General features: G+C 60.3%; 19 non-coding genes and 59 pseudogenes across 19 annotated transcripts; all 78 read right to left on the reverse strand.

Annotated features, from left to right (window-relative positions):
• Nucleotide 1: 1 nt before the first annotated feature.
• LOC137559274 (5S ribosomal RNA) lies at nt 2-120 on the reverse strand (annotated as a pseudogene).
• Nucleotides 121-203: 83 nt separating this feature from the next.
• LOC137547917 (5S ribosomal RNA) lies at nt 204-322 on the reverse strand (annotated as a pseudogene).
• Nucleotides 323-405: 83 nt separating this feature from the next.
• LOC137556999 (5S ribosomal RNA) lies at nt 406-524 on the reverse strand (annotated as a pseudogene).
• Nucleotides 525-607: 83 nt separating this feature from the next.
• On the reverse strand, nt 608-726 carry LOC137556066 (5S ribosomal RNA). Its single transcript, XR_011028727.1, has one exon. It is a non-coding gene; the product is annotated as a 5S ribosomal RNA (ribosomal RNA).
• Nucleotides 727-809: 83 nt separating this feature from the next.
• Nucleotides 810-928, reverse strand: LOC137557032 (5S ribosomal RNA; annotated as a pseudogene).
• An 84-nt stretch (nt 929-1012) lies between these two features.
• On the reverse strand, nt 1013-1131 carry LOC137549216 (5S ribosomal RNA; annotated as a pseudogene).
• Nucleotides 1132-1214: 83 nt separating this feature from the next.
• Nucleotides 1215-1333, reverse strand: LOC137558693 (5S ribosomal RNA; annotated as a pseudogene).
• An 83-nt stretch (nt 1334-1416) lies between these two features.
• Nucleotides 1417-1535, reverse strand: LOC137549091 (5S ribosomal RNA; annotated as a pseudogene).
• An 83-nt stretch (nt 1536-1618) lies between these two features.
• On the reverse strand, nt 1619-1737 carry LOC137548829 (5S ribosomal RNA; annotated as a pseudogene).
• Nucleotides 1738-1821: 84 nt separating this feature from the next.
• LOC137558172 (5S ribosomal RNA) lies at nt 1822-1940 on the reverse strand (annotated as a pseudogene).
• Nucleotides 1941-2024: 84 nt separating this feature from the next.
• Nucleotides 2025-2143, reverse strand: LOC137556067 (5S ribosomal RNA). Its single transcript, XR_011028728.1, has one exon. It is a non-coding gene; the product is annotated as a 5S ribosomal RNA (ribosomal RNA).
• Nucleotides 2144-2226: 83 nt separating this feature from the next.
• On the reverse strand, nt 2227-2345 carry LOC137559275 (5S ribosomal RNA; annotated as a pseudogene).
• An 83-nt stretch (nt 2346-2428) lies between these two features.
• On the reverse strand, nt 2429-2547 carry LOC137557453 (5S ribosomal RNA; annotated as a pseudogene).
• Nucleotides 2548-2630: 83 nt separating this feature from the next.
• LOC137559176 (5S ribosomal RNA) lies at nt 2631-2749 on the reverse strand (annotated as a pseudogene).
• Nucleotides 2750-2832: 83 nt separating this feature from the next.
• Nucleotides 2833-2951, reverse strand: LOC137558765 (5S ribosomal RNA; annotated as a pseudogene).
• An 83-nt stretch (nt 2952-3034) lies between these two features.
• LOC137557455 (5S ribosomal RNA) lies at nt 3035-3153 on the reverse strand (annotated as a pseudogene).
• An 83-nt stretch (nt 3154-3236) lies between these two features.
• LOC137559177 (5S ribosomal RNA) lies at nt 3237-3355 on the reverse strand (annotated as a pseudogene).
• An 83-nt stretch (nt 3356-3438) lies between these two features.
• On the reverse strand, nt 3439-3557 carry LOC137550773 (5S ribosomal RNA; annotated as a pseudogene).
• An 83-nt stretch (nt 3558-3640) lies between these two features.
• On the reverse strand, nt 3641-3759 carry LOC137556068 (5S ribosomal RNA). Its single transcript, XR_011028729.1, has one exon. It is a non-coding gene; the product is annotated as a 5S ribosomal RNA (ribosomal RNA).
• Nucleotides 3760-3842: 83 nt separating this feature from the next.
• On the reverse strand, nt 3843-3961 carry LOC137557000 (5S ribosomal RNA; annotated as a pseudogene).
• An 83-nt stretch (nt 3962-4044) lies between these two features.
• On the reverse strand, nt 4045-4163 carry LOC137551639 (5S ribosomal RNA; annotated as a pseudogene).
• Nucleotides 4164-4246: 83 nt separating this feature from the next.
• LOC137558694 (5S ribosomal RNA) lies at nt 4247-4365 on the reverse strand (annotated as a pseudogene).
• Nucleotides 4366-4448: 83 nt separating this feature from the next.
• LOC137557001 (5S ribosomal RNA) lies at nt 4449-4567 on the reverse strand (annotated as a pseudogene).
• An 83-nt stretch (nt 4568-4650) lies between these two features.
• LOC137556069 (5S ribosomal RNA) lies at nt 4651-4769 on the reverse strand. The gene has a single exon (XR_011028730.1). It is a non-coding gene; the product is annotated as a 5S ribosomal RNA (ribosomal RNA).
• Nucleotides 4770-4852: 83 nt separating this feature from the next.
• Nucleotides 4853-4971, reverse strand: LOC137548709 (5S ribosomal RNA; annotated as a pseudogene).
• An 83-nt stretch (nt 4972-5054) lies between these two features.
• On the reverse strand, nt 5055-5173 carry LOC137548286 (5S ribosomal RNA; annotated as a pseudogene).
• Nucleotides 5174-5256: 83 nt separating this feature from the next.
• Nucleotides 5257-5375, reverse strand: LOC137558173 (5S ribosomal RNA; annotated as a pseudogene).
• An 84-nt stretch (nt 5376-5459) lies between these two features.
• LOC137559277 (5S ribosomal RNA) lies at nt 5460-5578 on the reverse strand (annotated as a pseudogene).
• An 83-nt stretch (nt 5579-5661) lies between these two features.
• LOC137549105 (5S ribosomal RNA) lies at nt 5662-5780 on the reverse strand (annotated as a pseudogene).
• An 83-nt stretch (nt 5781-5863) lies between these two features.
• Nucleotides 5864-5982, reverse strand: LOC137557002 (5S ribosomal RNA; annotated as a pseudogene).
• Nucleotides 5983-6065: 83 nt separating this feature from the next.
• LOC137556071 (5S ribosomal RNA) lies at nt 6066-6184 on the reverse strand. The gene has a single exon (XR_011028732.1). It is a non-coding gene; the product is annotated as a 5S ribosomal RNA (ribosomal RNA).
• Nucleotides 6185-6267: 83 nt separating this feature from the next.
• LOC137558174 (5S ribosomal RNA) lies at nt 6268-6386 on the reverse strand (annotated as a pseudogene).
• An 84-nt stretch (nt 6387-6470) lies between these two features.
• Nucleotides 6471-6589, reverse strand: LOC137557550 (5S ribosomal RNA; annotated as a pseudogene).
• An 83-nt stretch (nt 6590-6672) lies between these two features.
• On the reverse strand, nt 6673-6791 carry LOC137557456 (5S ribosomal RNA; annotated as a pseudogene).
• An 83-nt stretch (nt 6792-6874) lies between these two features.
• On the reverse strand, nt 6875-6993 carry LOC137548330 (5S ribosomal RNA; annotated as a pseudogene).
• Nucleotides 6994-7076: 83 nt separating this feature from the next.
• LOC137557003 (5S ribosomal RNA) lies at nt 7077-7195 on the reverse strand (annotated as a pseudogene).
• Nucleotides 7196-7278: 83 nt separating this feature from the next.
• LOC137557457 (5S ribosomal RNA) lies at nt 7279-7397 on the reverse strand (annotated as a pseudogene).
• Nucleotides 7398-7480: 83 nt separating this feature from the next.
• On the reverse strand, nt 7481-7599 carry LOC137559179 (5S ribosomal RNA; annotated as a pseudogene).
• Nucleotides 7600-7682: 83 nt separating this feature from the next.
• On the reverse strand, nt 7683-7801 carry LOC137556072 (5S ribosomal RNA). Its single transcript, XR_011028733.1, has one exon. It is a non-coding gene; the product is annotated as a 5S ribosomal RNA (ribosomal RNA).
• An 83-nt stretch (nt 7802-7884) lies between these two features.
• Nucleotides 7885-8003, reverse strand: LOC137556073 (5S ribosomal RNA). The gene has a single exon (XR_011028734.1). It is a non-coding gene; the product is annotated as a 5S ribosomal RNA (ribosomal RNA).
• An 83-nt stretch (nt 8004-8086) lies between these two features.
• Nucleotides 8087-8205, reverse strand: LOC137557005 (5S ribosomal RNA; annotated as a pseudogene).
• Nucleotides 8206-8288: 83 nt separating this feature from the next.
• LOC137559278 (5S ribosomal RNA) lies at nt 8289-8407 on the reverse strand (annotated as a pseudogene).
• Nucleotides 8408-8490: 83 nt separating this feature from the next.
• On the reverse strand, nt 8491-8609 carry LOC137559279 (5S ribosomal RNA; annotated as a pseudogene).
• An 83-nt stretch (nt 8610-8692) lies between these two features.
• LOC137558696 (5S ribosomal RNA) lies at nt 8693-8811 on the reverse strand (annotated as a pseudogene).
• An 83-nt stretch (nt 8812-8894) lies between these two features.
• On the reverse strand, nt 8895-9013 carry LOC137549072 (5S ribosomal RNA; annotated as a pseudogene).
• Nucleotides 9014-9096: 83 nt separating this feature from the next.
• On the reverse strand, nt 9097-9215 carry LOC137558851 (5S ribosomal RNA; annotated as a pseudogene).
• An 84-nt stretch (nt 9216-9299) lies between these two features.
• LOC137559280 (5S ribosomal RNA) lies at nt 9300-9418 on the reverse strand (annotated as a pseudogene).
• Nucleotides 9419-9501: 83 nt separating this feature from the next.
• On the reverse strand, nt 9502-9620 carry LOC137558697 (5S ribosomal RNA; annotated as a pseudogene).
• Nucleotides 9621-9703: 83 nt separating this feature from the next.
• LOC137558904 (5S ribosomal RNA) lies at nt 9704-9822 on the reverse strand (annotated as a pseudogene).
• An 84-nt stretch (nt 9823-9906) lies between these two features.
• LOC137556074 (5S ribosomal RNA) lies at nt 9907-10025 on the reverse strand. The gene has a single exon (XR_011028735.1). It is a non-coding gene; the product is annotated as a 5S ribosomal RNA (ribosomal RNA).
• Nucleotides 10026-10108: 83 nt separating this feature from the next.
• Nucleotides 10109-10227, reverse strand: LOC137558175 (5S ribosomal RNA; annotated as a pseudogene).
• An 84-nt stretch (nt 10228-10311) lies between these two features.
• LOC137559281 (5S ribosomal RNA) lies at nt 10312-10430 on the reverse strand (annotated as a pseudogene).
• An 83-nt stretch (nt 10431-10513) lies between these two features.
• Nucleotides 10514-10632, reverse strand: LOC137549265 (5S ribosomal RNA; annotated as a pseudogene).
• Nucleotides 10633-10715: 83 nt separating this feature from the next.
• Nucleotides 10716-10834, reverse strand: LOC137557458 (5S ribosomal RNA; annotated as a pseudogene).
• An 83-nt stretch (nt 10835-10917) lies between these two features.
• On the reverse strand, nt 10918-11036 carry LOC137556075 (5S ribosomal RNA). The gene has a single exon (XR_011028736.1). It is a non-coding gene; the product is annotated as a 5S ribosomal RNA (ribosomal RNA).
• Nucleotides 11037-11119: 83 nt separating this feature from the next.
• Nucleotides 11120-11238, reverse strand: LOC137549266 (5S ribosomal RNA; annotated as a pseudogene).
• Nucleotides 11239-11321: 83 nt separating this feature from the next.
• Nucleotides 11322-11440, reverse strand: LOC137557459 (5S ribosomal RNA; annotated as a pseudogene).
• An 83-nt stretch (nt 11441-11523) lies between these two features.
• On the reverse strand, nt 11524-11642 carry LOC137556076 (5S ribosomal RNA). The gene has a single exon (XR_011028737.1). It is a non-coding gene; the product is annotated as a 5S ribosomal RNA (ribosomal RNA).
• An 83-nt stretch (nt 11643-11725) lies between these two features.
• LOC137558176 (5S ribosomal RNA) lies at nt 11726-11844 on the reverse strand (annotated as a pseudogene).
• An 84-nt stretch (nt 11845-11928) lies between these two features.
• Nucleotides 11929-12047, reverse strand: LOC137549268 (5S ribosomal RNA; annotated as a pseudogene).
• An 83-nt stretch (nt 12048-12130) lies between these two features.
• On the reverse strand, nt 12131-12249 carry LOC137557461 (5S ribosomal RNA; annotated as a pseudogene).
• An 83-nt stretch (nt 12250-12332) lies between these two features.
• On the reverse strand, nt 12333-12451 carry LOC137556077 (5S ribosomal RNA). The gene has a single exon (XR_011028738.1). It is a non-coding gene; the product is annotated as a 5S ribosomal RNA (ribosomal RNA).
• An 83-nt stretch (nt 12452-12534) lies between these two features.
• Nucleotides 12535-12653, reverse strand: LOC137556078 (5S ribosomal RNA). The gene has a single exon (XR_011028739.1). It is a non-coding gene; the product is annotated as a 5S ribosomal RNA (ribosomal RNA).
• An 83-nt stretch (nt 12654-12736) lies between these two features.
• Nucleotides 12737-12855, reverse strand: LOC137549269 (5S ribosomal RNA; annotated as a pseudogene).
• Nucleotides 12856-12938: 83 nt separating this feature from the next.
• Nucleotides 12939-13057, reverse strand: LOC137557462 (5S ribosomal RNA; annotated as a pseudogene).
• An 83-nt stretch (nt 13058-13140) lies between these two features.
• On the reverse strand, nt 13141-13259 carry LOC137556079 (5S ribosomal RNA). The gene has a single exon (XR_011028740.1). It is a non-coding gene; the product is annotated as a 5S ribosomal RNA (ribosomal RNA).
• Nucleotides 13260-13342: 83 nt separating this feature from the next.
• Nucleotides 13343-13461, reverse strand: LOC137556080 (5S ribosomal RNA). Its single transcript, XR_011028741.1, has one exon. It is a non-coding gene; the product is annotated as a 5S ribosomal RNA (ribosomal RNA).
• An 83-nt stretch (nt 13462-13544) lies between these two features.
• On the reverse strand, nt 13545-13663 carry LOC137556083 (5S ribosomal RNA). Its single transcript, XR_011028743.1, has one exon. It is a non-coding gene; the product is annotated as a 5S ribosomal RNA (ribosomal RNA).
• Nucleotides 13664-13746: 83 nt separating this feature from the next.
• Nucleotides 13747-13865, reverse strand: LOC137556084 (5S ribosomal RNA). The gene has a single exon (XR_011028744.1). It is a non-coding gene; the product is annotated as a 5S ribosomal RNA (ribosomal RNA).
• Nucleotides 13866-13948: 83 nt separating this feature from the next.
• On the reverse strand, nt 13949-14067 carry LOC137551068 (5S ribosomal RNA; annotated as a pseudogene).
• An 84-nt stretch (nt 14068-14151) lies between these two features.
• LOC137548509 (5S ribosomal RNA) lies at nt 14152-14270 on the reverse strand (annotated as a pseudogene).
• An 83-nt stretch (nt 14271-14353) lies between these two features.
• On the reverse strand, nt 14354-14472 carry LOC137556085 (5S ribosomal RNA). Its single transcript, XR_011028745.1, has one exon. It is a non-coding gene; the product is annotated as a 5S ribosomal RNA (ribosomal RNA).
• Nucleotides 14473-14555: 83 nt separating this feature from the next.
• Nucleotides 14556-14674, reverse strand: LOC137558699 (5S ribosomal RNA; annotated as a pseudogene).
• An 83-nt stretch (nt 14675-14757) lies between these two features.
• LOC137549422 (5S ribosomal RNA) lies at nt 14758-14876 on the reverse strand (annotated as a pseudogene).
• An 83-nt stretch (nt 14877-14959) lies between these two features.
• Nucleotides 14960-15078, reverse strand: LOC137556086 (5S ribosomal RNA). The gene has a single exon (XR_011028746.1). It is a non-coding gene; the product is annotated as a 5S ribosomal RNA (ribosomal RNA).
• An 83-nt stretch (nt 15079-15161) lies between these two features.
• LOC137556087 (5S ribosomal RNA) lies at nt 15162-15280 on the reverse strand. Its single transcript, XR_011028747.1, has one exon. It is a non-coding gene; the product is annotated as a 5S ribosomal RNA (ribosomal RNA).
• An 83-nt stretch (nt 15281-15363) lies between these two features.
• Nucleotides 15364-15482, reverse strand: LOC137557463 (5S ribosomal RNA; annotated as a pseudogene).
• Nucleotides 15483-15565: 83 nt separating this feature from the next.
• On the reverse strand, nt 15566-15684 carry LOC137557581 (5S ribosomal RNA; annotated as a pseudogene).
• Nucleotides 15685-15731: the final 47 nt, after the last annotated feature.

Here is a 15731-nt window from a genome sequence, read left to right on the forward strand (position 1 = left end):
ACGCCTGCAGCACCTGGGGTTCACAGCCGGTCTCCCATGCAGCTACTAACCAGGCCTGAAGCCGCTTAGCTTCCGCGATCTGACAAGAGCGGGCGCTTTCGGCTTAGTGTGGCCGCAGGCAAACTCCAAGGCGCCGTTTCGGCGCCTTGAAGGTGAGGCTTCCCACGCGTGCTCATAGCCATTGGGCCTCAAACCCAAAAAAACGCCTGCAGCACCTGGGGTTCACAGCCGGTCTCCCATGCAGCTACTAACCAGGCCTGAAGCCGCTTAGCTTCCACGATCTGACGAGAGCGGGCGCTTTCGGCTTAGTGTGGCCGCAAGCACACTCCAATGCGCCGTTTCGGCGCCTTGAAGGTGAGGCTTCCCACGCGTGCTCATAGCCATTGGGCCTCAAACCCAAAAAAACGCCTGCAGCACCTGGGGTTCACAGCCGGTCTCCCATGCAGCTACTAACCAGGCCTGAAGCCGCTTAGCTTCCGCGATCTGACGAGAGCGGGCGCTTTCGGCTTAGTGTGGCCACAGGCAAACTCCAAGGCGCCGTTTCGGCGCCTTGAAGGTGAGGCTTCCCACGCGTGCTCATAGCCATTGGGCCTCAAACCCAAAAAAACGCCTGCAGCACCTGGGGTTCACAGCCGGTCTCCCATGCAGCTACTAACCAGGCCTGAAGCCGCTTAGCTTCCGCGATCTGACGAGAGCGGGCGCTTTCGGCTTAGTGTGGCCGCAGGCAAACTCCAAGGCGCCGTTTCGGCGCCTTGAAGGTGAGGCTTCCCACGCGTGCTCATAGCCATTGGGCCTCAAACCCAAAAAAACGCCTGCAGCACCTGGGGTTCACAGCCGGTCTCCCATGCAGCTACTAACCAGGCCTGAAGCCGCTTAGCTTCCGCGATCTGATGAGAGCGGGCGCTTTCGGCTTAGTGTGGCCGCAGGTAAAACTACAAGGCACCGTTTCGGCGCCTTGAAGGTGAGGCTTCCCACGCGTGCTCATAGCCATTGGGCCTCAAACCCAAAAAAACGCCTGCAGCACCTGGGGTTCACAGCCGGTCTACCATGCAGCTACTAACCAGGCCTGAAGCCGCTTAGCTTCCGCGATCTGACAAGAGCGGGCGCTTTCGGCTTAGTGTGGCCGCAGGCAAACTCCAAGGCGCCGTTTCGGCGCCTTGAAGGTGAGGCTTCCCACGCGTGCTCATAGCCATTGGGCCTCAAACCCAAAAAAACGCCTGCAGCACCTGGGGTTCACAGCCGGTCTCCCATGCAGCTACTAACCAGGCCTGAAGCCGCTTAGCTTCCACGATCTGACGAGAGCGGGCGCTTTCGGCTTAGTGTGGCCGCAGGCAAACTCCAAAGCGCCGTTTCGGCGACTTGAAGGTGAGGCTTCCCACGCGTGCTCATAGCCATTGGGCCTCAAACCCAAAAAAACGCCTGCAGCACCTGGGGTTCACAGCCGGTCTCCCATGCAGCTACTAACCAAGCCTGAAGCCGCTTAGCTTCCGCGATCTGACGAGTGCGGGCGCTTTCGGCTTAGTGTGGCCACAGGCAAACTCCAAGGCGCCGTTTCGGCGCCTTGAAGGTGAGGCTTCCCACGCGTGCTCATAGCCATTGGGCCTCAAACCCAAAAAAACGCCTGCAGCACCTGGGGTTCACAGCCGGTCTCCCATGCAGCTACTAACCAGGCCTGAAGCCGCTTAGCTTCCGCGATCTGACGATAGCGGGCGCTTTCGGCTTAGTGTGGCCGCAGGCAAACTCCAAGGCGCCGTTTCGGCGCCTTGAAGGTGAGGCTTCCCACGCGTGCTCATAGCCATTGGGCCTCAAACCCAAAAAAAACGCCTGCAGCACCTGGGGTTCACAGCCGGTCTCCCATGCAGCTACTAACCAGGCCTGAAGCCGCTTAGCTTCCGCGATCTGACGAGAGCGGGCGCTTTCGGCTTAGTGTGGCCGCAGGTAAAACTACAAGGCGCCGTTTCGGCGCCTTGAAGGTGAGGCTTCCCACGCGTGCTCATAGCCATTGGGCCTCAAACCCAAAAAAACGCCTGCAGCACCTGGGGTTCACAGCCGGTCTCCCATGCAGCTACTAACCAGGCCTGAAGCCGCTTAGCTTCCGCGATCTGACGAGAGCGGGCGCTTTCGGCTTAGTGTGGCCGCAGGCAAACTCCAAGGCGCCGTTTCGGCGCCTTGAAGGTGAGGCTTCCCACGCGTGCTCATAGCCATTGGGCCTCAAACCCAAAAAAACGCCTGCAGCACCTGGGGTTCACAGCCGGTCTCCCATGCAGCTACTAACCAGGCCTGAAGCCGCTTAGCTTCCGCGATCTGACAAGAGCGGGCGCTTTCGGCTTAGTGTGGCCGCAGGCAAACTCCAAGGCGCCGTTTCGGCGCCTTGAAGGTGAGGCTTCCCACGCGTGCTCATAGCCATTGGGCCTCAAACCCAAAAAAACACCTGCAGCACCTGGGGTTCACAGCCGGTCTCCCATGCAGCTACTAACCAGGCCTGAAGCCGCTTAGCTTCCGCGATCTGACGAGAGCGGGCGCTTTCGGCTTAGTGTGGCCGCAGGCAAACTCCAAAGCGCCGTTTCGGCGCCTTGAAGGTGAAGCTTCTCACGCGTGCTCATAGCCATTGGGCCTCAAACCCAAAAAAACACCTGCAGCACCTGGGGTTCACAGCCGGTCTCCCATGCAGCTACTAACCAGGCCTGAAGCCGCTTAGCTACCGCGATCTGACGAGAGCGGGCGCTTTCGGCTTAGTGTGGCCGCAGGCAAACTCCAAGGCGCCGTTCCGGCGCCTTGAAGGTGAGGCTTCCCACGCGTGCTCATAGCCATTGGGCCTCAAACCCAAAAAAACGCTTGCAGCACCTGGGGTTCACAGCCGGTCTCCCATGCAGCTACTAACCAGGCCTGAAGCCGCTTAGCTTCCGCGATCTGACGAGAGCGGGCGCTTTCGGCTTAGTGTGGCCGCAGGCAAACTCCAAGGCGCCGTTCCGGCGCCTTGAAGGTGAGGCTTCCCACGCGTGCTCATAGCCATTGGGCCTCAAACCCAAAAAAACACCTGCAGCACCTGGGGTTCACAGCCGGTCTCCCATGCAGCTACTAACCAGGCCTGAAGCCGCTTAGCTTCCGCGATCTGACGAGAGCGGGCGCTTTCGGCTTAGTGTGGCCGCAGGCAAACTCCAAGGCGCCGTTTCGGCGCCTTGAAGGTGAAGCTTCTCACGCGTGCTCATAGCCATTGGGCCTCAAACCCAAAAAAACACCTGCAGCACCTGGGGTTCACAGCCGGTCTCCCATGCAGCTACTAACCAGGCCTGAAGCCGCTTAGCTACCGCGATCTGACGAGAGCGGGCGCTTTCGGCTTAGTGTGGCCGCAGGCAAACTCCAAGGCGCCGTTCCGGCGCCTTGAAGGTGAGGCTTCCCACGCGTGCTTATAGCCATTGGGCCTCAAACCCAAAAAAACGCCTGAAGCACCTGGGGTTCACAGCCGGTCTCCCATGCAGCTACTAACCAGGCCTGAAGCCGCTTAGCTTCCGCAATCTGACGAGAGCGGGCGCTTTCGGCTTAGTGTGGCCGCAGGCAAACTCCAAGGCGCCGTTCCGGCGCCTTGAAGGTGAGGCTTCCCACGCGTGCTCATAGCCATTGGGCCTCAAACCCAAAAAAACGCCTGCAGCACCTGGGGTTCACAGCCGGTCTCCCATGCAGCTACTAACCAGGCCTGAAGCCGCTTAGCTTCCGCGATCTGACGAGAGCGGGCGCTTTCGGCTTAGTGTGGCCGCAGGCAAACTCCAAGGCGCCGTTTCGGCGCCTTGAAGGTGAGGCTTCCCACGCGTGCTCATAGCCATTGGGCCTCAAACCCAAAAAAACGCCTGCAGCACCTGGGGTTCACAGCCGGTCTCCCATGCAGCTACTAACCAGGCCTGAAGCCGCTTAGCTTCCGCGATCTGACGAGAGCGGGCGCTTTCGGCTTAGTGTGGCCACAGGCAAACTCTAAGGCGCCGTTTCGGCGCCTTGAAGGTGAGGCTTCCCACGCGTGCTCATAGCCATTGGGCCTCAAACCCAAAAAAACACCTGCAGCACCTGGGGTCCACAGCCGGTCTCCCATGCAGCTACTAACCAGGCCTGAAGCCGCTTAGCTTCCGCGATCTGACAAGAGCGGGCGCTTTCGGCTTAGTGTGGCCGCAGGCAAACTCCAAGGCGCCGTTTCGGCGCCTTGAAGGTGAGGCTTCCCACGCGTGCTCATAGCCATTGGGCCTCAAACCCAAAAAAACGCCTGCAGCACCTGGGGTTCACAGCCGGTCTCCCATGCAGCTACTAACCAGGCCTGAAGCCGCTTAGCTTCCACGATCTGACGAGAGCGGGCGCTTTCGGCTTAGTGTGGCCGCAGGCAAACTCCAAGGCGCCGTTTCGGCGCCTTGAAGGTGAGGCTTCCCACGCGTGCTCATAGCCATTGGGCCTCAAACCCAAAAAAACGCCTGCAGCACCTGGGGTTCACAGCCGGTCTCCCATGCAGCTACTAACCAGGCCTGAAGCCGCTTAGCTTCCGCGATCTGACGAGAGCGGGCGCTTTCGGCTTAGTGTGGCCACAGGCAAACTCCAAGGCGCCGTTTCGGCGCCTTGAAGGTGAGGCTTCCCACGCGTGCTCATAGCCATTGGGCCTCAAACCCAAAAAAACGCCTGCAGCACCTGGGGTTCACAGCCGGTCTCCCATGCAGCTACTAACCAGGCCTGAAGCCGCTTAGCTTCCGCGATCTGACGAGAGCGGGCGCTTTCGGCTTAGTGTGGCCGCAGGCAAACTCCAAGGCGCCGTTTCGGCGCCTTGAAGGTGAGGCTTCCCACGCGTGCTCATAGCCATTGGGCCTCAAACCCAAAAAAACGCCTGCAGCACCTGGGGTTCACAGCCGGTCTCCCATGCAGCTACTAACCAAGCCTGAAGCCGCTTAGCTTCCGCGATCTGACAAGAGCGGGCGCTTTCGGCTTAGTGTGGCCGCAGGCAAACTCCAAGGCGCCGTTTCGGCGCCTTGAAGGTGAGGCTTCCCACGCGTGCTCATAGCCATTGGGCCTCAAACCCAAAAAAACGCCTGCAGCACCTGGGGTTCACAGCCGGTCTCCCATGCAGCTACTAACCAGGCCTGAAGCCGCTTAGCTTCCGCGATCTGACAAGAGCGGGCGCTTTCGGCTTAGTGTGGCCACAGGCAAACTCCAAGGCGCCGTTTCGGCGCCTTGAAGGTGAGGCTTCCCACGCGTGCTCATAGCCATTGGGCCTCAAACCCAAAAAAACGCCTGCAGCACCTGGGGTTCACAGCCGGTCTCCCATGCAGCTACTAACCAGGCCTGAAGCCGCTTAGCTTCCGCGATCTGACGAGAGCGGGCGCTTTCGGCTTAGTGTGGCCGCAGGTAAAACTACAAGGCGCCGTTTCGGCGCCTTGAAGGTGAGGCTTCCCACGCGTGCTCATAGCCATTGGGCCTCAAACCCAAAAAAACGCCTGCAGCACCTGGGGTTCACAGCCGGTCTCCCATGCAGCTACTAACCAGGCCTGAAGCCGCTTAGCTTCCGCGATCTGACAAGAGCGGGCGCTTTCGGCTTAGTGTGGCCGCAGGCAAACTCCAAGGCGCCGTTTCGGCGCCTTGAAGGTGAGGCTTCCCACGCGTGCTCATAGCCATTGGGCCTCAAACCCAAAAAAACGCCTGCAGCACCTGGGGTTCACAGTCGGTCTCCCATGCAGCTACTAACCAGGCCTGAAGCCGCTTAGCTTCCACGATCTGACGAGAGCGGGCGCTTTTGGCTTAGTGTGGCCGCAGGCAAACTCCAAGGCGCCGTTTCGGCGCCTTGAAGGTGAGGCTTCCCACGCGTGCTCATAGCCATTGGGCCTCAAACCCAAAAAAACGCCTGCAGCACCTGGGGTTCACAGCCGGTCTCCCATGCAGCTACTAACCAGGCCTGAAGCCGCTTAGCTTCCGCGATCTGACGAGAGCGGGCGCTTTCGGCTTAGTGTGGCCACAGGCAAACTCCAAGGCGCCGTTTCGGCGCCTTGAAGGTGAGGCTTCCCACGCGTGCTCATAGCCATTGGGCCTCAAACCCAAAAAAACGCCTGCAGCACCTGGGGTTCACAGCCGGTCTCCCATGCAGCTACTAACCAGGCCTGAAGCCGCTTAGCTTCCGCGATCTGACGAGAGCGGGCGCTTTCGGCTTAGTGTGGCCGCAGGCAAACTCCAAGGCGCCGTTTCGGCGCCTTGAAGGTGAGGCTTCCCACGCGTGCTCATAGCCATTGGGCCTCAAACCCAAAAAAACGCCTGCAGCACCTGGGGTTCACAGCCGGTCTCCCATGCAGCTACTAACCAGGCCTGAAGCCGCTTAGCTTCCGCGATCTGACGAGAGCGGGCGCTTTCGGCTTAGTGTGGCCGCAGGTAAAACTACAAGGTGCCGTTTCGGCGCCTTGAAGGTGAGGCTTCCCACGCGTGCTCATAGCCATTGGGCCTCAAACCCAAAAAAACGCCTGCAGCACCTGGGGTTCACAGCCGGTCTCCCATGCAGCTACTAACCAGGCCTGAAGCCGCTTAGCTTCCGCGATCTGACGAGAGCGGGCACTTTCGGCTTAGTGTGGCCGCAGGCAAACGCCAAGGCGCCGTTTCGGCGCCTTGAAGGTGAGGCTTCTCACGCGTGCTCATAGCCATTGGGCCTCAAACCCAAAAAAACACCTGCAGCACCTGGGGTTCACAGCCGGTCTCCCATGCAGCTACTAACCAGGCCTGAAGCCGCTTAGCTTCCGCGATCTGACGAGAGCGGGCGCTTTCGGCTTAGTGTGGCCGCAGGCAAACTCCAAAGCGCCGTTTCGGCGCCTTGAAGGTGAAGCTTCTCACGCGTGCTCATAGCCATTGGGCCTCAAACCCAAAAAAACACCTGCAGCACCTGGGGTTCACAGCCGGTCTCCCATGCAGCTACTAACCAGGCCTGAAGCCGCTTAGCTACCGCGATCTGACGAGAGCGGGCGCTTTCGGCTTAGTGTGGCCGCAGGGAAACTCCAAGGCGCCGTTCCGGCGCCTTGAAGGTGAGGCTTCCCACGCGTGCTCATAGCCATTGGGCCTCAAACCCAAAAAAACGCCTGCAGCACCTGGGGTTCACAGCCGGTCTCCCATGCAGCTACTAACCAGGCCTGAAGCCGCTTAGCTTCCGCGATCTGACGAGAGCGGGCGCTTTCGGCTTAGTGTGGCCACAGGCAAACTCCAAGGCGCCGTTCCGGCGCCTTGAAGGTGAGGCTTCCCACGCGTGCTCATAGCCATTGGGCCTCAAACCCAAAAAAACACCTGCAGCACCTGGGGTTCACAGCCGGTCTCCCATGCAGCTACTAACCAGGCCTGAAGCCGCTTAGCTTCCGCGATCTGACGAGAGCGGGCGCTTTCGGCTTAGTGTGGCCGCAGGCAAACTCCAAGGCGCCGTTTCGGCGCCTTGAAGGTGAAGCTTCTCACGCGTGCTCATAGCCATTGGGCCTCAAACCCAAAAAAACACCTGCAGCACCTGGGGTTCACAGCCGGTCTCCCATGCAGCTACTAACCAGGCCTGAAGCCGCTTAGCTACCGCGATCTGACGAGAGCGGGCGCTTTCGGCTTAGTGTGGCCGCAGGCAAACTCCAAGGCGCCGTTCCGGCGCCTTGAAGGTGAGGCTTCCCACGCGTGCTCATAGCCATTGGGCCTCAAACCCAAAAAAACGCCTGCAGCACCTGGGGTTCACAGCCGGTCTCCCATGCAGCTACTAACCAGGCCTGAAGCCGCTTAGCTTCCGCGATCTGACGAGAGCGGGCGCTTTCGGCTTAGTGTGGCCGCAGGCAAACTCCAAGGCGCCGTTCCGGCGCCTTGAAGGTGAGGCTTCCCACGCGTGCTCATAGCCATTGGGCCTCAAACCCAAAAAAACGCCTGCAGCACCTGGGGTTCACAGCCGGTCTCCCATGCAGCTACTAACCAGGCCTGAAGCCGCTTAGCTTCCGCGATCTGACGAGAGCGGGCGCTTTCGGCTTAGTGTGGCCGCAGGCAAACTCCAAGGCGCCGTTTCGGCGCCTTGAAGGTGAGGCTTCCCACGCGTGCTCATAGCCATTGGGCCTCAAACCCAAAAAAACGCCTGCAGCACCTGGGGTTCACAGCCGGTCTCCCATGCAGCTACTAACCAGGCCTGAAGCCGCTTAGCTTCCGCGATCTGACGAGAGCGGGCGCTTTCGGCTTAGTGTGGCCACAGGCAAACTCTAAGGCGCCGTTTCGGCGCCTTGAAGGTGAGGCTTCCCACGCGTGCTCATAGCCATTGGGCCTCAAACCCAAAAAAACGCCTGCAGCACCTGGGGTTCACAGCCGGTCTCCCATGCAGCTACTAACCAGGCCTGAAGCCGCTTAGCTTCCGCGATCTGACAAGAGCGGGCGCTTTCGGCTTAGTGTGGCCGCAGGCAAACTCCAAGGCGCCGTTTCGGCGCCTTGAAGGTGAGGCTTCCCACGCGTGCTCATAGCCATTGGGCCTCAAACCCAAAAAAACGCCTGCAGCACCTGGGGTTCACAGCCGGTCTCCCATGCAGCTACTAACCAGGCCTGAAGCCGCTTAGCTTCCGCGATCTGACAAGAGCGGGCGCTTTCGGCTTAGTGTGGCCGCAGGCAAACTCCAAGGCGCCGTTTCGGCGCCTTGAAGGTGAGGCTTCCCACGCGTGCTCATAGCCATTGGGCCTCAAACCCAAAAAAACGCCTGCAGCACCTGGGGTTCACAGCCGGTCTCCCATGCAGCTACTAACCAGGCCTGAAGCCGCTTAGCTTCCACGATCTGACGAGAGCGGGCGCTTTCGGCTTAGTGTGGCCGCAGGCAAACTCCAAGGCGCCGTTTCGGCGCCTTGAAGGTGAGGCTTCCCACGCGTGCTCATAGCCATTGGGCCTCAAACCCAAAAAAACGCCTGCAGCACCTGGGGTTCACAGCCGGTCTCCCATGCAGCTACTAACCAGGCCTGAAGCCGCTTAGCTTCCGCGATCTGACGAGAGCGGGCGCTTTCGGCTTAGTGTGGCCATAGGCAAACTCCAAGGCGCCGTTTCGGCGCCTTGAAGGTGAGGCTTCCCACGCGTGCTCATAGCCATTGGGCCTCAAACCCAAAAAAACGCCTGCAGCACCTGGGGTTCACAGCCGGTCTCCCATGCAGCTACTAACCAGGCCTGAAGCCGCTTAGCTTCCGCAATCTGACGAGAGCGGGCGCTTTCGGCTTAGTGTGGCCGCAGGCAAACTCCAAGGCGCCGTTTCGGCGCCTTGAAGGTGAGGCTTCCCACGCGTGCTCATAGCCATTGGGCCTCAAACCCAAAAAAAACGCCTGCAGCACCTGGGGTTCACAGCCGGTCTCCCATGCAGCTACTAACCAGGCCTGAAGCCGCTTAGCTTCCGCGATCTGACAAGAGCGGGCGCTTTCGGCTTAGTGTGGCCGCAGGCAAACTCCAAGGCGCCGTTTCGGCGCCTTGAAGGTGAGGCTTCCCACGCGTGCTCATAGCCATTGGGCCTCAAACCCAAAAAAACGCCTGCAGCACCTGGGGTTCACAGCCGGTCTCCCATGCAGCTACTAACCAGGCCTGAAGCCGCTTAGCTTCCACGATCTGACGAGAGCGGGCGCTTTCGGCTTAGTGTGGCCGCAGGCAAACTCCAAGGCGCCGTTTCGGCGCCTTGAAGGTGAGGCTTCCCACGCGTGCTCATAGCCATTGGGCCTCAAACCCAAAAAAACACCTGCAGCACCTGGGGTTCACAGCCGGTCTCCCATGCAGCTACTAACCAGGCCTGAAGCCGCTTAGCTTCCGCGATCTGACGAGAGCGGGCGCTTTCGGCTTAGTGTGGCCACAGGCAAACTCCAAGGCGCCGTTTCGGCGCCTTGAAGGTGAGGCTTCCCACGCGTGCTCATAGCCATTGGGCCTCAAACCCAAAAAAAACGCCTGCAGCACCTGGGGTTCACAGCCGGTCTCCCATGCAGCTACTAACCAGGCCTGAAGCCGCTTAGCTTCCGCGATCTGACGAGAGCGGGCGCTTTCGGCTTAGTGTGGCCGCAGGCAAACTCCAAGGCGCCGTTTCGGCGCCTTGAAGGTGAGGCTTCCCACGCGTGCTCATAGCCATTGGGCCTCAAACCCAAAAAAACGCCTGCAGCACCTGGGGTTCACAGCCGGTCTCCCATGCAGCTACTAACCAGGCCTGAAGCCGCTTAGCTTCCGCGATCTGACGAGAGCGGGCGCTTTCGGCTTAGTGTGGCCGCAGGTAAAACTACAAGGCGCCGTTTCGGCGCCTTGAAGGTGAGGCTTCCCACGCGTGCTCATAGCCATTGGGCCTCAAACCCAAAAAAACGCCTGCAGCACCTGGGGTTCACAGCCGGTCTCCCATGCAGCTACTAACCAGGCCTGAAGCCGCTTAGCTTCCGCGATCTGACAAGAGCGGGCGCTTTCGGCTTAGTGTGGCCGCAGGCAAACTCCAAGGCGCCGTTTCGGCGCCTTGAAGGTGAGGCTTCCCACGCGTGCTCATAGCCATTGGGCCTCAAACCCAAAAAAACGCCTGCAGCACCTGGGGTTCACAGCCGGTCTCCCATGCAGCTACTAACCAGGCCTGAAGCCGCTTAGCTTCCACGATCTGACGAGAGCGGGCGCTTTTGGCTTAGTGTGGCCGCAGGCAAACTCCAAGGCGCCGTTTCGGCGCCTTGAAGGTGAGGCTTCCCACGCGTGCTCATAGCCATTGGGCCTCAAACCCAAAAAAACACCTGCAGCACCTGGGGTTCACAGCCGGTCTCCCATGCAGCTACTAACCAGGCCTGAAGCCGCTTAGCTTCCGCGATCTGACGAGAGCGGGCGCTTTCGGCTTAGTGTGGCCGCAGGCAAACTCCAAGGCGCCGTTTCGGCGCCTTGAAGGTGAAGCTTCTCACGCGTGCTCATAGCCATTGGGCCTCAAACCCAAAAAAACGCCTGCAGCACCTGGGGTTCACAGCCGGTCTCCCATGCAGCTACTAACCAGGCCTGAAGCCGCTTAGCTTCCGCGATCTGACGAGAGCGGGCGCTTTCGGCTTAGTGTGGCCGCAGGCAAACTCCAAGGCGCCGTTTCGGCGCCTTGAAGGTGAGGCTTCCCACGCGTGCTCATAGCCATTGGGCCTCAAACCCAAAAAAACGCCTGCAGCACCTGGGGTTCACAGCCGGTCTCCCATGCAGCTACTAACCAGGCCTGAAGCCGCTTAGCTTCCACGATCTGACGAGAGCGGGCGCTTTTGGCTTAGTGTGGCCGCAGGCAAACTCCAAGGCGCCGTTTCGGCGCCTTGAAGGTGAGGCTTCCCACGCGTGCTCATAGCCATTGGGCCTCAAACCCAAAAAAACACCTGCAGCACCTGGGGTTCACAGCCGGTCTCCCATGCAGCTACTAACCAGGCCTGAAGCCGCTTAGCTTCCGCGATCTGACGAGAGCGGGCGCTTTCGGCTTAGTGTGGCCGCAGGCAAACTCCAAGGCGCCGTTTCGGCGCCTTGAAGGTGAAGCTTCTCACGCGTGCTCATAGCCATTGGGCCTCAAACCCAAAAAAACGCCTGCAGCACCTGGGGTTCACAGCCGGTCTCCCATGCAGCTACTAACCAGGCCTGAAGCCGCTTAGCTTCCGCGATCTGACGAGAGCGGGCGCTTTCGGCTTAGTGTGGCCGCAGGCAAACTCCAAGGCGCCGTTCCGGCGCCTTGAAGGTGAGGCTTCCCACGCGTGCTCATAGCCATTGGGCCTCAAACCCAAAAAAACGCCTGCAGCACCTGGGGTTCACAGCCGGTCTCCCATGCAGCTACTAACCAGGCCTGAAGCCGCTTAGCTTCCGCGATCTGACGAGAGCGGGCGCTTTCGGCTTAGTGTGGCCGCAGGTAAAACTACAAGGCGCCGTTTCGGCGCCTTGAAGGTGAGGCTTCCCACGCGTGCTCATAGCCATTGGGCCTCAAACCCAAAAAAACGCCTGCAGCACCTGGGGTTCACAGCCGGTCTCCCATGCAGCTACTAACCAGGCCTGAAGCCGCTTAGCTTCCACGATCTGACGAGAGCGGGCGCTTTTGGCTTAGTGTGGCCGCAGGCAAACTCCAAGGCGCCGTTTCGGCGCCTTGAAGGTGAGGCTTCCCACGCGTGCTCATAGCCATTGGGCCTCAAACCCAAAAAAACACCTGCAGCACCTGGGGTTCACAGCCGGTCTCCCATGCAGCTACTAACCAGGCCTGAAGCCGCTTAGCTTCCGCGATCTGACGAGAGCGGGCGCTTTCGGCTTAGTGTGGCCGCAGGCAAACTCCAAGGCGCCGTTTCGGCGCCTTGAAGGTGAAGCTTCTCACGCGTGCTCATAGCCATTGGGCCTCAAACCCAAAAAAACGCCTGCAGCACCTGGGGTTCACAGCCGGTCTCCCATGCAGCTACTAACCAGGCCTGAAGCCGCTTAGCTTCCGCGATCTGACGAGAGCGGGCGCTTTCGGCTTAGTGTGGCCGCAGGCAAACTCCAAGGCGCCGTTCCGGCGCCTTGAAGGTGAGGCTTCCCACGCGTGCTCATAGCCATTGGGCCTCAAACCCAAAAAAACGCCTGCAGCACCTGGGGTTCACAGCCGGTCTCCCATGCAGCTACTAACCAGGCCTGAAGCCGCTTAGCTTCCGCGATCTGACGAGAGCGGGCGCTTTCGGCTTAGTGTGGCCGCAGGCAAACTCCAAGGCGCCGTTTCGGCGCCTTGAAGGTGAGGCTTCCCACGCGTGCTCATAGCCATTGGGCCTCAAACCCAAAAAAACGCCTGCAGCACCTGGGGTTCACAGCCGGTCTCCCATGCAGCTACTAACCAGGCCTGAAGCCGCTTAGCTTCCACGATCTGACGAGAGCGGGCGCTTTTGGCTTAGTGTGGCCGCAGGCAAACTCCAAGGCGCCGTTTCGGCGCCTTGAAGGTGAGGCTTCCCACGCGTGCTCATAGCCATTGGGCCTCAAACCCAAAAAAACACCTGCAGCACCTGGGGTTCACAGCCGGTCTCCCATGCAGCTACTAACCAGGCCTGAAGCCGCTTAGCTTCCGCGATCTGACGAGAGCGGGCGCTTTCGGCTTAGTGTGGCCGCAGGCAAACTCCAAGGCGCCGTTTCGGCGCCTTGAAGGTGAAGCTTCTCACGCGTGCTCATAGCCATTGGGCCTCAAACCCAAAAAAACGCCTGCAGCACCTGGGGTTCACAGCCGGTCTCCCATGCAGCTACTAACCAGGCCTGAAGCCGCTTAGCTTCCGCGATCTGACGAGAGCGGGCGCTTTCGGCTTAGTGTGGCCGCAGGCAAACTCCAAGGCGCCGTTCCGGCGCCTTGAAGGTGAGGCTTCCCACGCGTGCTCATAGCCATTGGGCCTCAAACCCAAAAAAACGCCTGCAGCACCTGGGGTTCACAGCCGGTCTCCCATGCAGCTACTAACCAGGCCTGAAGCCGCTTAGCTTCCGCGATCTGACGAGAGCGGGCGCTTTCGGCTTAGTGTGGCCGCAGGCAAACTCCAAGGCGCCGTTCCGGCGCCTTGAAGGTGAGGCTTCCCACGCGTGCTCATAGCCATTGGGCCTCAAACCCAAAAAAACGCCTGCAGCACCTGGGGTTCACAGCCGGTCTCCCATGCAGCTACTAACCAGGCCTGAAGCCGCTTAGCTTCCGCGATCTGACGAGAGCGGGCGCTTTCGGCTTAGTGTGGCCGCAGGCAAACTCCAAGGCGCCGTTTCGGCGCCTTGAAGGTGAGGCTTCCCACGCGTGCTCATAGCCATTGGGCCTCAAACCCAAAAAAACGCCTGCAGCACCTGGGGTTCACAGCCGGTCTCCCATGCAGCTACTAACCAGGCCTGAAGCCGCTTAGCTTCCGCGATCTGACGAGAGCGGGCGCTTTCGGCTTAGTGTGGCCGCAGGCAAACTCCAAGGCGCCGTTCCGGCGCCTTGAAGGTGAGGCTTCCCACGCGTGCTCATAGCCATTGGGCCTCAAACCCAAAAAAACGCCTGCAGCACCTGGGGTTCACAGCCGGTCTCCTATGCAGCTACCAACCAGGCCTGAAGCCGCTTAGCTTCCGCGATCTGACGAGAGCGGGCGCTTTCGGCTTAGTGTGGCCGCAGGAAAACTCCAAGGCGCCGTTCCGGCGCCTTGAAGGTGACGCTTCCCACGCGTGCTCATAGCCATTGGGCCTCAAACCCAAAAAAAACGCCTGCAGCACCTGGGGTTCACAGCCGGTCTCACATGCAGCTACTAACCAGGCCTGAAGCCGCTTAGCTTCCGCGATCTGACGAGAGCGGGCGCTTTCGGCTTAGTGTGGCCGCAGGCAAACTCCAAGGCGCCGTTCCGGCGCCTTGAAGGTGAGGCTTCCCACGCGTGCTCATAGCCATTGGGCCTCAAACCCAAAAAAACGCCTGCAGCACCTGGGGTTCACAGCCGGTCTCCCATGCAGCTACTAACCAGGCCTGAAGCCGCTTAGCTTCCGCGATCTGACGAGAGCGGGCGCTTTCGGCTTAGTGTGGCCGCAGGCAAACTCCAAGGCGCTGTTTCGGCGCCTTGAAGGTGAGGCTTCCCACGCGTGCTCATAGCCATTGGGCCTCAAACCCAAAAAAACGCCTGCAGCACCTGGGGTTCACAGCCGGTCTCCCATGCAGCTACTAACCAGGCCTGAAGCCGCTTAGCTTCCACGATCTGACGAGAGCGGGCGCTTTCGGCTTAGTGTGGCCGCAGGCAAACTCCAAGGCGCCGTTTCGGCGCCTTGAAGGTGAGGCTTCCCACGCGTGCTCATAGCCATTGGGCCTCAAACCCAAAAAAACACCTGCAGCACCTGGGGTTCACAGCCGGTCTCCCATGCAGCTACTAACCAGGCCTGAAGCCGCTTAGCTTCCGCGAGCTGACGAGAGCGGGCGCTTTCGGCTTAGTGTGGCCACAGGCAAACTCCAAGGCGCCGCTTCGGCGCCTTGAAGGTGAGGCTTCCCACGCGTGCTCATAGCCATTGGGCCTCAAACCCAAAAAAACGCCTGCAGCACCTGGGGTTCACAGCCGGTCTCCCATGCAGCTACTAACCAGGCCTGAAGCCGCTTAGCTTCCGCGATCTGACGAGAGCGGGCGCTTTCGGCTTAGTGTGGCCGCAGGCAAACTCCAAGGCGCCGTTTCGGCGCCTTGAAGGTGAGGCTTCCCACGCGTGCTCATAGCCATTGGGCCTCAAACCCAAAAAAACGCCTGCAGCACCTGGGGTTCACAGCCGGTCTCCCATGCAGCTACTAACCAGGCCTGAAGCCGCTTAGCTTCCGCGATCTGACGAGAGCGGGCGCTTTCGGCTTAGTGTGGCCGCAGGCAAACTCCAAGGCGCCGTTCCGGCTCCTTGAAGGTGAGGCTTCCCACGCGTGCTCATAGCCATTGGGCCTCAAACCCAAAAAAACACCTGCAGCACCTGGGGTTCACAGCCGGTCTCCCATGCAGCTACTAACCAGGCCTGAAGCCGCTTAGCTTCCGCGATCTGACGAGAGCGGGCGCTTTCGGCTTAGTGTGGCCGCAGGCAAACTCCAAGGCGCCGTTTCGGCGCCTTGAAGGTGAGGCTTCCCACGCGTGCTCATAGCCATTGGGCCTCAAACCCAAAAAAACACCTGCAGCACCTGGGGTTCACAGCCGGTCTCCCATGCAGCTACTAACCAGGCCTGAAGCCGCTTAGCTTCCGCGATCTGACGAGAGCGGGAGCTTTCGGCTTAGTGTGGCCGCAGGCAAACTCCATGGCGCCGTTTCGGCGCCTTGAAGGTGAGGCTTCACACG

Source organism: Hyperolius riggenbachi, chromosome 2 (assembly GCF_040937935.1).
Source record: "Hyperolius riggenbachi isolate aHypRig1 chromosome 2, aHypRig1.pri, whole genome shotgun sequence".
NCBI classification, from domain to species: domain Eukaryota; kingdom Metazoa; phylum Chordata; class Amphibia; order Anura; family Hyperoliidae; genus Hyperolius; species Hyperolius riggenbachi.